General features: G+C 36.6%; 1 pseudogene; it reads left to right on the plus strand.

Annotated features, from left to right (window-relative positions):
* Positions 1 to 3467: 3467 nt before the first annotated feature.
* LOC102839173 lies at positions 3468 to 4230 on the plus strand (annotated as a pseudogene).
* Positions 4231 to 4796: the final 566 nt, after the last annotated feature.

Consider the following 4796-nt stretch of genomic DNA (forward strand, 5'->3'; position numbering starts at 1 on the left):
GATCCTACAGAGCCATAACAGGCTCATTACTTACAAAAAAAAAAAAAAAAAAAAAAAAAAATGGTGTTGAATGATTGCACAGAGCCAAAAATGTGATCAGTGTTTCTAAATGATACATGTAGAAAATGTTGAATTGCTTTATGTTTTGTGTGTTTTTTCAACACACAGCAAAGTAACTTTTGAAATACTGTTGGGAAACAGAAATTGCATGGTCAAATGTTATCCTGTCTATAGCAATACTGTTTTTTAAGATATAACACCCACTTCTGATTTCTGAGCTGCCATATTTTAATGGGACAAAATTGCACACTGTTTGTCCTTGGCAGCAAACATCAAACAGATGAAAGTTGCATTAGGTTTATAATTACGATATTACTTTGACATTGTAAGCTCTTAGTGGACTGGATCTCAATTAACTTCCTGAACTTCTGGCAGCTTAATTGACCATCTCACCTTTCTATTTTAAACAGAAAATTTTAAATGATATTTTCCCAAAGCTGTGGCTTCTATTAATCTCCTTCCATGGGCTATAAAAAAAGGTCTCTCCTATCAGATATATACTTTAATTTTCTTATAATTTCCCTATACAAAATGATATTAAAAAAGTGTTATATAAAAAGATAAGCAGAGTGTAGGTAGTTAATAAATGGAGGGAAGAAGGTATTTAGCATTATTTCAGAATTAATTAAAATATTATGTCAGCTTTTCTGAATTTCATGACACTGATGGTATTTGTTAAGTTTTTCAAATTTATTATTTGTGTTGTAATCCTAAATAAATATTCCTCCATTCTATTTATATATTTATTGCCAATTTTATATTCCTACTTGCATCGTTTTACTTAAATTGGCCCTTCACAGAGTTTCATTCACCACTCATTTTTTAGTTTGTTAAACTATGACAGCATGTTGTTATTGTACTGGGAGCCAATTTCTCCAGTGTTTCTAATGTCAGCAAACTCACCCATAGTGGACACAGTGCACTGCAGCTTCCAGACTGAAACAGACTAGGAAGAAAGGCCTGCAGATTTGCTTCTGAAAATTACTGTTGTGGTTGTTAAATGCTGTTGAGTCATTTGTGACTCATAGCAACCCTGTATACTGTTTCTAAGGCTGTAAACTTTTGTGCTTGTATAAAGCATCATCTTTCTTACATAGAGCAGCTGGTGATCTCAAATCCCCAACCTTGTCATTAGCAATCTACTGCTAATCCTATAGAGCAACAGCACTCCCCAAATTTGAAAATTAGGCAGTGAAAATGCATGTATCCAAATAGAATATTTTCAAATATATTGCTGGAAGATGACCCTTCTATAATAGAATGCAGAATGCAATCTGCTTTTATTAAGTGCCATAGAGTTGGTACCTACTCCTAGAGACCCTTAGCCAGTCTCCCCATGGCTTTATTTTGGCTGATAACATGCAGATTTTACACCATTGCTTTCCACAGATATAGTCAATTTGATTTCTGTATATTCCTTCTGATGAGGTCCATATATAGAGTCATCTTTTATGTTGTTTTTAAAAAGCAGATTTGCAATGAAGAAGTCAATTGAAATTGCAAAATTCTATCATATGATAGCCAGAATCATTTCTATAATACATGTTTTATTTTCCAATTACTGTTCCTTCTTCCTTATTTCCCACCTTTGCATTTCAATTACCAGAAATTATCAATGCATGTTAATTGCACCTTTGATCAATTTGAGAGTGAAGATTTTGGTAGAATTCTTGAATTTCAACACAATTGGCTTTAGTTGATAGATAATTTTGAAGAATAGTGGTATTGTATTGTCTTCCTTGCAGGCGTTTGGAAGTTATCCTAACACAGATAGCGTTATACTTCAAGACAGATCTTGATACTGTCTTTTCAATGATGAATGCAACACCACTGTCATTCCTGGCATAGTAAAACATGTGATTGTCAAATTTAAAATGGCCAATACCCATACATCTCAGCTCACTAATACCTAGGATATTGATGCTTATGTGTTCCATTTAATTTTTGACAATTTCTAATTTTTCCAGATTCAAACTTTATACATTCGATGTTCTGATTATTAATGGAGGTTTACAGCTGTTTCTCTAAATTTTAACTTGTGCTTCAACAGCAAATGAAGGTCCCAAAGGAATTAAACTCCATTTGTGTCATCACCAGCAACTCTGATTTGAGAAGGCAGGTCTTCCCAGTCGCATTTTGAGTACCTTTCATTCTGAACGGCTCATCTTTTGGCACTATATCTGACAGTATTCTGGTGCTCTTCATCATGTTTCAATATTAGATATTCTGGTATTGACAGTGTTCTACTCCTTTTTTTCAGTTTTCAGTGACTAAGTCTGGTTGCGTAGTGGTTACAAATCAGGCTGCTATCCTCATGGTCAACAGTTCAAAATTACCAGCTGTTCCGTGGGAGAAAGATGAGGCTTTCTGCTCCCATAAAGATTCACAGCCTTGGAAACCCTGTACAGGGTTGCTATGAGTTGGAACCGACTCCATGGCACATAACAACAACAACAACAACAACAAATATTCAAATTAGTCTGTCTCTCCTTCTTCCTAATCTGTGTTCACTGGAAAGCTCAGCTGAAACCTGTCCACCATGGATGACCTTGCTGGTATTTAAAATACCAGTGGCATAGCTTCCAGAATCATAGCAAAACAGAAGCCACCACAGTATGAGAAACCAACATATGAGTCCTGGCAAAATGCAACATCCATGTTCAGATATGCCAATGACCTCACATTTACCAATGCTCATGAACATGCTATATGACTGGAATATTTTTTTGTTCTCTTCTTTGATATATAAAGATACCATGAATCAGAAGCTCCATAGAAACTGACAACAACAAAGGTACAGGGGTTCCTCACTTACATCCTTTGACTTGATCCCATACTTTCAATTAGCTTGTGAGGTCCTGTTATCTCCAAGTATAGTCATAAATGACTCTGTAATGGTAGAAGAGACAGACCTGGGGAAAAACACATAGGACAACTAAAAAGCTATAATCAATAATAAAGAAAAAAATATATATCTTACACAACTTAATTCTCCTGAATTCGATTTTGGATCTCATTAAGGAAAATACCATAAATTCTTGTTGTGAGTTTTGTTAAGTATCATCCAGTCAGTTCTGACTCAGCACTCTGTTGTTGGGTTTCTGAGGAGCAGGTGGTAGGTTTGAAATGCCAATCATGTAGTTCAAACTGACCTTGCTGAACAGTGCTTGCTAATCCTATAGCACCAAACCAGGACTCGATAAAATTCTTAAGAACACAGATAATCCATTAAGATTTAGGTGACCAATCTCTGATAGTTCTAAAGGGACAATGATAATTAATTATATATATAGTTTATTTTTAGTTTTGGCAGAAAATGGAAAGAAAAATATAACAGAGAATTAAAAAAAAAAAAAAAAGCTCAAGAGTCCTAGAGCAAGCTAGCAATGTGAGTCCGGCTGTGACAGGCCGGGCCTTATAGCTTCCTGCCCAGGCTCCAGGGACTGGTGTCCTCCAGCATCAGAGCCGGAGAACACAGCTGGTTAAAATCCTTATTCATCAGGAAAGGTGATCCAAGAAAAGATGCTCACTCCAACTGCCTGACCAAAAAGGAAATGAGCAGCCTGTACAAACTGCAGTTTGACAGTATGAAGCCAGATTGCCTAGAAGTATACAACAACATTTGTTAAGAGGTGTTACCAAAGATTCACAAAGATAAACATTACCCTTGTACTTTGGTGGGGACTTAAAACACTTGGTATGGTGAGCAGGCTCAAGCTGTCCATCTCTGAAGCTATGAAGAAAGCTATCCTGTCCTCACAGAGAAAATCAGGAATTTGTGTAATTCTGTAAAGCAGGAAGCAACATGCTCCTCTCTAAGAAGAATCAGCTGTTATTGGAGTTCATTTTCTGTAATGAGTCTGACCCCCAGGCAGGATATAATATACATGAACTCTGGTTCTACCAACTCCAACCCCGAGCCATGATTGAATGTGGCCATTTCTGGACCCGTTCCATTCGCTTCCGGCAGAACAATGCTCGTCTCAGATTCGGTAGTTCTATATGGTACATCATATCTGGGTTTACAAGGATCTTCAAACCAGAGAAGATATATGAAATGCATCATGGCATAAACATGGCTGGGAAGAATTGGTGTATTATACCGACCCGCTCATTCAGGAAATGGAATACAGAATCCTGATCCTGCAGAAAACCACAGCCCTCCAGTAAAGCTCCAGCATCAACTCCTCTATGCCTACATGAATTTCAGTGACAAACACATGTCATATGTTAATTTCATGGTATACATCGTGTATCACATGAACACAAAATACTGAAGTGTAAACTGCTATGTCATGTAAAGTACATAGCTTACGAGAGACCCCTTCCCTTTAGAACTTACATACTCACGAGGAAGGAAGCTATTGCGGACCATGACCAAGCTCAGTCATCCTCTTTGAAAACACCTGGATCCCGGGAACTGACTTTATAATTCCTAGCCACCCCCACTCCCAGGCACCAGATAAAAAAGTCCCAGATTAAAATTTGAAGCATTGTCCTAATAGAATTCTCCAACCATGAAGGGAAAAAAAAGCCACTTCTTTATAAAAAAAGCAAATCTGTTTTATAATTACAGTGTTAGACACATTTTTTTCATAACAGGAAGAAATACTGGTCCCCCCATGCATGTTTCCCTAAGAGTTTTTATGACTCTCAAACTAGGAAGAAATTAAGAAAAAGGAAGAATTCACTTTCATCTGTACTCGGTTACCAAATTAAAAAAAAAAAAAAAAAAA

Source organism: Chrysochloris asiatica, unplaced genomic scaffold, assembly GCF_000296735.1.
Source record: "Chrysochloris asiatica unplaced genomic scaffold, ChrAsi1.0 scaffold00292, whole genome shotgun sequence".
NCBI lineage: Eukaryota > Metazoa > Chordata > Mammalia > Afrosoricida > Chrysochloridae > Chrysochloris > Chrysochloris asiatica.